Source organism: Hylobates moloch, unplaced genomic scaffold (assembly GCF_009828535.3).
Source record: "Hylobates moloch isolate HMO894 unplaced genomic scaffold, HMol_V3 SCAFFOLD_7, whole genome shotgun sequence".
Classification (NCBI taxonomy): domain Eukaryota; kingdom Metazoa; phylum Chordata; class Mammalia; order Primates; family Hylobatidae; genus Hylobates; species Hylobates moloch.
In genome coordinates this window covers 56,744,812-56,754,115 of record NW_026652282.1, presented here as the reverse complement: position 1 = coordinate 56,754,115, position 9,304 = coordinate 56,744,812, and positions in this window count along the sequence as shown.

The following is a 9,304-nucleotide window of genomic DNA, read 5'->3' as shown; positions in this document are numbered from 1 at the left end:
TTGGGGGCTTGCTTCCTAGGGCTGCTTCAGGTCTTTGCTCCCTGCTTTCTGGTGGAGCACTCCTTGACCACCCTAGCTGTGGCTTCAGCAGGCCCAGGCACAGCTCAGGCCACAAGGTTGCAAGCAGTGATCCCTGGTGTCATCCATGTGATGCTAATTCTGCAGGCTCATAGAGTGCAAGAGCTGTGGAGGCATGGCTTCCTCTACCAAGATTTCTAAATTATCTAAAGATACTTTAGAGATCCTTGGGCCTCAGACCTGTGAGGACACAGTGCTCATCCTCTTTTGCTCTTCCACCTTTTGCTGTGTGAGGATGCAGCAAGAAGGACCTCACCAGATGCTGGTGACTTGGCTGTGGATTTCCCAGCCTCCAGACCTGTGAGAAATAAATTTCTGTTTTTTATAAATTACCCAGTCTCAGGTATTCTGTTGTGGCAGCACAAAATGAACTAAGACAAAAACAAACTGCTGAAATGATCCAAGAAGAAGTTGATAATCTGAATAGACCTTTAACAAGTAAAGAGACTCAATTAGCAATTAAAAAAAAAAAACTACCCACCAAGAAAAGCATAGGCCCAGATGGCTTCACTGGTGAATTCTACCAAATGTTTAAAGGAGAAATAGCCAATCAGTTGCAAACTCTTCCAAAAATTAGAAAAGTGAACACTTCCTAACTCTTTTATGAGGGTAGTATTGCCCTGATAACAAAACCAGAAAAATACATCACAACAAAAGAAAACTACAGATCAATATCTCTTGTGAATATGATTTCAAAAATCCTCAACAAAATACTAGCAAATCAAATCTAGCAGCATTTAAGAAGAATCATCCACAATGACCAAGTGGGACTTACACCAGGGGTTCAAGGTTGGTTCAATATATGAAAACCAATCAGTGTAATATACCATATACCATATTATTAGAATAATGAAAAAATCCACATGATTATTTCAATAGACAATTGACAAAAATCTAATACCTTTTCATGATAAACATACTAAACAAACTAGAAATAGAAGGAAACTTCCTCATCCTGATAAAGGCTATCTATAAAAACCCCCAGCTAACATCATACTGAATGGTGAAGGACCAAAATTTCTTCTCCTGAGATTAGGAATAAAACAAAGATGTCCACTCTCACCACTCCTATTCAACAATGTGCTAGAGGTTCAAGCCAAAGAAATTAGGAAAGAAAATGAAATAAATGCCCTACACTGAAAAGAGGAGTAACTGCTTCCTTCTTTCATAGTACTAATTGCAGCATACTGTGCTTGTCTGTTTCCATTGTGTGGGAACAATCAAAGAGTGGGGACTACATCTTATTTGTCTCTGTATCTCCAGCACCTAGCTTAGGGCCTGAGACAGTGAGTTTTGATGAATAAATGAATAAATGATTGAATGGAATAAATAATGGAGGTGGGGTAGAGTTGAAATCTGGTGAAGTTGAGAATAAATTCATAGTAATGTCACATAAGTGGAGTTGTCCAATGCAGCTAGATGGGGTTTTTCCTCTCTGCACCCTTCCTGGGGCCTGGAACACACCAGACTGGGATAACCGAAGGGGATCTTTTGTGATGCAACCCAAAGGGGAGCAAACTGATACGAGATTCTTTTAGCAGCATTACACACAGAGGGTATGTTAAGAGGCAGTCACCCCTGTCAACGTGAAAGGCCCGATTGCAAGAGGTACCTGAGGGCTTCTCTGAGGTAGGAGTCATGCTTCACTGTGAGTGCTTGACCCTTATAAGTGCTTGACCCTGAAGCTGGACCAGTGGGGAATGCTTTCCTTCATCTCCCTGTCCACCTGCAAGGGTACAAGCCCTTTCTAGCTCCATCCAGGGGCAAACTCAATTGAATAGTATAACTGACACACCATGCCTAAGGCCAAGGAGGAAAAAAGATTAGATCTTGAGGGGATAGACAGCTTAAAAGGCCAAGGAGCCTGGGCGGGGGAAGAGAGGGCAGAAGGAATCTCAGAGGAGAGGCTCCTTGAGACACCAAGAGAGGGCAACTCTGTGGGTGGTCCTGAAAGGGGAGAACAAAGGCCTACTGAGGCCATTGATTTGAATAGAGGAGCTAATCCAAGAAGGGGGAGGGGGAGGGGGAGGGCAGAGACACGACTCTCCTGTTTGCAATAGGCAACTGGAGCCGTGAGTAAAGACCTATTCTTCACATTGTTCCTGGCTTTGTATGTGTGATTGATCAGGTAATAGTAAGACTTTTTCCTCCAGTAAAAGACTATAGTAGCCCACTCTTCTGATGTTAAAGGGCATAATAAGGGAGTTACATGGTGTTGGGGTGGGGGGAGTTGTCAGGGGATGGGGCCCATCCAGAATTGTTGAAGTGTGTGTGATGCAGAGTCTAGCTGCACCCAAAACAAAGCATATCGAAGAACTGAATGCAGATGAGGCCCTGTGGCCCTTAAATTGTTAATAGAATGAGCCTAGGGCTGGAGACAAACTGGAGGTAGCCCAGGCAATAATGGTGTTGGGGATCCCCTTCTAGTAGGAGAGGGATATGGTAGAGACAGCAGCGGTCCTAGCACTAAAGTCCCTGGAGGAGGGTCATGCATGGGAATGGGTGCTTCACCAAGGAGCTGGGACTCTATTTGCATTGGAGATTTTCCAGGGTTGTTTAAGCCTAAAATTCCCCTCAGGAAATCAGACAGACACAGAATTTTAAGAGGTTTGCTTCTGGAGAGCTGAGACCTTTCAAATTCCCTGAGGAATATGGTGGAATTGACAGGAAGAGCCAAGTAGACATTGGAGCCTGTGGGACACAGGAGCCTGAGGCAGATGACAGAACAAAGGACACAGCCTATGTTGGATGCTACCAGGTACCAAAAACTCTGGGGTTTTGTGGGCTGTTTGGGGATGGGTAAGTTGGAGAGGACATACGGCAGCAAATCACCTCCTAAGAAAGGAGTTTAAAGAGTGGCATGAATATGCTAAAGAATATGTATATTTTTCAAAGAAATGTCTTGGAGACTATACTGAGGAGGCATGTTGGAGAACTTGCAGGGTTCCATTCGTGAGGTGGTACATGGGTTGAAGGCACTAAATTTTTCAGCTACAGTTGGTTATTGATTTTAGTGTAGATCATTTGGAGCGGAGAAAGTGCTGGGAAAGCATATGTCAAGTTCTTGGCCATCTGGCAGAGAGAGGATCTGAAGTTCTGTGTTTGGGATGAGATTAAACACCTATTTACATACAGCAACGGAAAGGGGAGCCTGACATTCCTGCAAAGAATCAGGCAGCATGGATCAAAACAGTGCTGACTGGAGCCTCTTCAGGCAAGGTTACTGGAGACCACACTAGGCTGCATATTTGGCCTAAGATATTGTCAGGATGGGCTAACTGCTATAACACAACTTCAAAATCTGAAAAGTATAACATAACAAAAATTTAATGCTAGCTAATGGCAGTCCAATGTGGTCTGCAAGGGTCGGGCCACTCTGCTTTCTGTCGCCATTCAGAGACGTAGCTTCAACTATCTTGCAATGTTGCCACCTTCAACACAGGTCCCAAGGTTGCAAGGAAAGGGGAGGAGAGCATGAGGAAGGCACACCTAATACTTAACTGTCTCAGCTTCTGAGTGATACCTGTAATTTCTGCTCACTTACTACTGCCATAAAACCAGCCATGTGGCCTAATATTGATATAAGGACCGTGGAAAATGTAGTCCCTAGCTAGATGGTTGGTTCCCAGCAAAAGCTCTATACTTATAGAAGCAAAGCACAATCTTTGGTGGACAGCTGGACATCTCTGTCACAACCCACTGGAATTACCCCTGTGATACAATTACCTGGTGTTGTGAGATTGAAGTGGAGACTATCACAAGTGATTAGAGGTAAGCTGGGGCAGCTGAGCCTACCTTTTAGGTTCAAACTCAGGTCTTGGTTGTTGAGGCAGAAGTAGCTGTAGGGAGGCATGTGGAATGGATGGCAGCTACACTAAAAGTAATGAGGATAAGGAACCCTAAGCTTTACCTTAGATGGAGAGAAAGCTCCCAGCCAATCTGAAGGAACCTCAGGCTGGAGGCAGCTGAGTGCTGGGCAGTGCAGAACTCACTTCTATACAGCTTCATCAAGATTCTCCTTCTGGAATAGATTTCCAGCAAGTTCAAGCCCTATCCCCCAAGGCAAAGAAGGCTGCAGATAAAGGTAAAAATGGAGACAGAGCCATGACTACCATTTTACTAGCAACATCTGACCGAAGTCAAGTGGCCACTGTTGGGCCATCTACACCACAGCCCCTCTCCCAGCACACGTCTTCCTAGCAGGTCTCCCAGCTGCACTGGTAATGCTCTGGTAATGGAAGCAGGGCGTGGACAGTAGTCTGCAGGAGAGGCTGATTCATGAATGGGGATGGAGTTATGTTATTTGGTTGGAAGCTCCCTAGGTCTGATGGGAGTGTAGTGGGATGCTATTTAAGGCAGTCTGTAATGATATTGCTGGGAAGGAGTCAGGATTGATTGTTGAGAGGTCACAGGCTGGAAAATAGGGAAGTGCATCAGAGCCATCGGATGAAGTGAAGTTGGAGACAGGGGGATAAGCAATGAAGTCCTAGCCAGGTTTGGTGGCTTACGCCTATAATCCCAGCACTTTGGGAGGCTGAGGTGGGAAAATAACTTGAACTCAGGAGTTTGAGACCAGTCTGGGCAAATTAAAGAAATTAGCTAGGTGTGGTTAGGCTGAAGGTGGGGTGGGGTGGGATGGGATATCCCTTAAGCCTGGGAGATCGAGGCTACTGCAGGGGAAACACACAGAGACCTTGTCTCCAAATAATAAATGAATAAATAAATAAATAAATAAATAATGACAACAAAGTCTTTAGCTTGGAGAGTTGAAGGACCAGGTGGGGTGTGGGGTCTGAGTGAAGGTGGTGGGTACGGTCCAAGGCTGAGCTGGGATTTTTAGTTTCAGTATCCCACTTCTGGGATTTATAGAGGGCTCCTCTGAGATAGGAACCATGCCTCACTGTGAAGCAAGTTTGAGGGGTTGTCCACAGCAGCATGGTATGTAACAGTGGTGTAAGCTGGATCTCAAGAGGACTCTGAAATCCTCTGTAAACACTCAAATCAAATACAGCTCACAACTTTGAGTGATTGCTGTAACACTGGGTGGGAGAGGCCAGTGGTGACTGACTAGTACCTGAACACCCTGCCTGTTTGGGGGCACTCTCAAGATAAGTGGGAAGCAGTACAGAAGCCAAAGGGAGACAGGTAGTTCTTTCAGCTCCCTGACAGTTACAGACACATTCACATGACCTAAATACAGCCAATCAGATTCTCCCACCCCATTGCAAGAGATTATCTGTGATGGCTACAGCAGAGCCAAGAGTCTGCTGGCACAAGGGCAAGTGTCCAGAGGTGGCAATGTTAGTGACAGCATGTAGCAGTCTGCTGCTGATGTAGCATCTTGGCTGGACCTCATCTCTCTTGTTCAATAATTAGATCTCAAGCCTCTGGATGATTTTGTGAGCTATGTCCTTCCAATATGTGAAAGTAGGCTAGTACTGTTTCTCAGTGTGTGATACACTACCCTGACCAAGATGCTTAAGATCCACTCCTGTCCCCCATGGAGCTTGGAGTGTAGCTTCTGCTTTGAATACTTTTGGAATAAAATGTGTGATGAAGAATTAAATACAGTCTGGATGAGGAGGCAGGCAAGCAGCTATGAAAAGATTTAGGAACAGTTCAAGATGACATTAGAGAAACAGCACAGGTAACTGAATAGCAAATTCTCCAAATGCCACTCTCAGAGAGCAGAACGGTCAGAAGGCTCTTAAGGTCAGGGACAGCCAATCACCCAAGATGAGGTGACGGAGTGGGATCTCAGCTGGGCTTTAGGGGCTGTGAAAGTTTGGGGAATGCAGAAGAGATTCACTGGGAGGCTGCCTGCTCCCCCAGCAGTGCAGCACCAGCCATGCCATTGAGGTTGGGAGTCAATGTCGCCCCGAACCATCCCCCATGGCTTTCTAGTCCTTCTCATAGTGCTTGTATTCACAGTGTCCATTTCAGACCTTCAACACCATTGTGACGAAGGTAGAACTGAGCTTTCCATTATTCTCGGGAATGCTCTCCATCTCTCTTTCCAGATGAGGAATTTGAGATTCAGACCATTCAGGTGCTTTGCCTAAGGTCGCAGAGCCATAGAGCCACAATGTGGGAAGGAAGCTTCTCATACTTCCCTATTTTATGCCTGAGCTCTTCCAACAACATCCCAATGGGTGAGCTAATGACCAAGCTCTGTTAGCTCACCACTAGTGCAGGAATTCACCATTTTCCCTTTAGGCAGTTCAAACTTTCAGAAAGTTCTTCCTCAGGTTGAACTGAAATGTGTTCCCTGTTAACCCACCACCACCATAGAATTGATCCACAGAAAGGCTAGGACTAGAACTCCCTCAATTCCCAGGTCAGGCCCTTTCCTTTGTCCATCACTGAGAACTGCTTATGGTCTTGTCCCCTCCCTTGTTGCCCCTCCCTCTGCCTAGACTGTGGGTAACAGCTTGTGCTTGCCAGGGAGAGATAAATGGGAAAGACCAGAAGTTGGTGGGTCAGGCATGGGGTGGGGAATGAGGTGGCCAACAGGGCAGCCCAGCCTCTGGTTGGCTTCATGGCCCTGAAAACAATTTGCTTGTCTGGGGTGCTCATTTGCTTTATGTCTTCCCTTATTAATCACATTGTTTTGCACAGGCCTGTGAGCTTCAAATGTGTTTGTTATGACTGCAATTATGTGTGACTGACCATGGACCCAGCAGTCTGGAAGCAGGATTTCCTCCCGTTTTTGCACTCTCAGATTCCAGGATCCTCTCTCTCAGCCCCAGCCTGTTCCTCTTTGTAAGACTGTGGAAGGGAATGGACTTCCCAGAGACTCACCCAATACCTTCACTCACAGAAGCGTGAGCCTTCTTCCCTGTGGGCAAATGGATCTCTTTAGGGAAGGCACTTTCCCTCCCAGGAGTGCAGTGACAGACACAGAAGGGATGAAATGACCAACCCTGAAAAGCATGAGAAAGCAGCCCCCAAACACAATTCCACCTGTCAGCAAAAGGTTGAGGGTTTGCCTGAGAAATGGAGTGCCTTCCAGTTGCAAAGAACTTAATAGGAAGCAGCTCAAAATCCTGTGAGCCTACTGGGGGCCCTGTTCCTTTGTAAAAAGCCAGACTGAGTCTATTAGTTTAAAATGTCAACTGGATGGAGGATATGACAGGGAGAAGGATGAGGCTCCTCTTCCTGAAGGCGCAGATGCAATTCTGCATGCTAAAGGGAAAGTGCCCCCCATGCCCAACCCCCTGGGCTTTTTCCTGCTTTTCTGCAAGGTGCCCACCAAGAAGGTCCTAGTGCCAGGAGCCAGGCCAAGTCCTCACCTGGGTCCCCTCACTGAGGCAGACCCGCTGCACATCTGGTTTTCATTAGCCCCTCTGCCACCCTATCCCTCCGCTACCTCCCTCCCTTCCTCATTGGTGACAGGCTGCTGGAGGTGTCCTGACAAAAGCCTTGCTGAGGGACTCTCATTATGTGTTGCCCGTCTGCTTGGTGTGCTGTGTTCTTGGACCCTCTGGGATCTTCGTAGAGTTGGTCAGTCTGTCAGCTCATCTGTCTGTCAGTCAGCCTGTCCATCAACCATCAGTCTCTAGTGGCCAGCAGGACAGTGTCATTCAGTCAGACAGCCAGACAGTCCACTGCTCTCAACCAGCCATGCCAGCTAGGCAATCACTGAGTCAGTAAATCTGTCTCTCAGTCCTTCAGTTATTTTAGGAGGGGAGATGGTACAGAGACCACAGGAAGGACACATCCCATGCCATGTGGAAGAGGGGAGAGCAGGGACATCATTGTGCCAAGAAGATGGGCAGCAGCAAGGTGGGCAGAATGAAATGGGAGTGGGGATAATTTGGGAAGGCTTCCTGGAGGAAAGACGTTTGAAGGGGGCCCAGAGAGACGTGACTGAACTGAGACTTCTTAGCCCTCTCCCTGACTCCAACCAAAGCAGCTCAGGGTGTCACTCTGAGGTAAGGGGTTAAGGGAACTGAGGATTTGGTGGTGGGGTAGAGAGAGCTCTACTCTCCACTCTGCCTCTGATTAGCTGGAGAACTTCTAATTAGCTCTGAGCCCTGATTTCCCAGCTGTACCACTGGGGGGCAGGTGGGGCACAGCAGTGGACCAGATGAGCCCTAAAGGGCCTCCAGCTCTGATGTACCCTGGCTCTCTCTCTCTGGCTCATGCCTGGGAGAAAGAAGAACTCTGTAACCCTGAGACCTGGTTTGGGCTCTCACCTGGGCCTTCTGGCCTGGGTCAATTCTCTGGACACAGGTCCTCCAAATGAAGGACACCAATTCTAAAAAAAGTTTGGACAGACTTACAGATAAACAGATGCATGAGCCAAGATCCCTGGCTGGGACACCCCTAAGCTAAAGAACAAACTACAGGAGATGATCTGTCCTAGGGGAGGTATAGTGGAGGCAGTTGTGCCGGGGTTTGAGTGCTGTGGAATGGATGAGCCACTTCTGGTACTACTAGAGGGGCAGGATAAGCTGTTTGGAGGAAGTGGATTTTTTCAGGGGGATTTGGAAGGGGAAGAAAGAGGTTTGGCAGGGAGAAAGGGAGAAGTGGTGGCAGGACTCAGGGTCTCACGCCGCCTTCCCAAGTCATCTCTTTTCTGCTTCTCTGTACATCTTCCCAAGCTGTTGGCTGGGACCAAAGCCAGCCCAGAGCTCACTCAGACACTGATCTCAAGGCCATGGTAAGGCAAATATGAAAGGGCCTTTAGAAACCATCCACTCATTCACCCACCAAGGTAACTGAGGCTCCAGAGAGAGGAGGAGACTTGGCCCTTAGAATACAGTGTAAACAGTATGATAATAGATAAATGGGCAAAATGTTACAAGTGCACCAAAGAGGAATCAGCTATCTGGAAAGGCTTCACAGGGGTGCTGACAGTTGTCTTGAGTCCTGAAGAATGAGTAGGAGAGCTGCAGGTGTACAGGGCAAAGGGATTCCAGGCAGAGAGAATCACAGTGCACACAGCCACAGGGGTATTGCATGCAAATTAGATGAAATGGTAAATGTGCTCTGAAACAGCTGGAGTAAAGGGGTCCATGAGCAAAGGCAAAACAATTGGATCAGAACTAAATTTTAAAGGACCTTAAAGACCAGGCTAGGGAATTTGAACTTTACCTTGTAAGTATTGGGGAGTGACTGGCTTTTAAGCGGGGGGATAATCAGATTACTGCTTTTAATAATAATACAGATTACATTAGGTTCTATTAATGAAATCCTTCTTGTGTACATGCTCAGGTGTCAG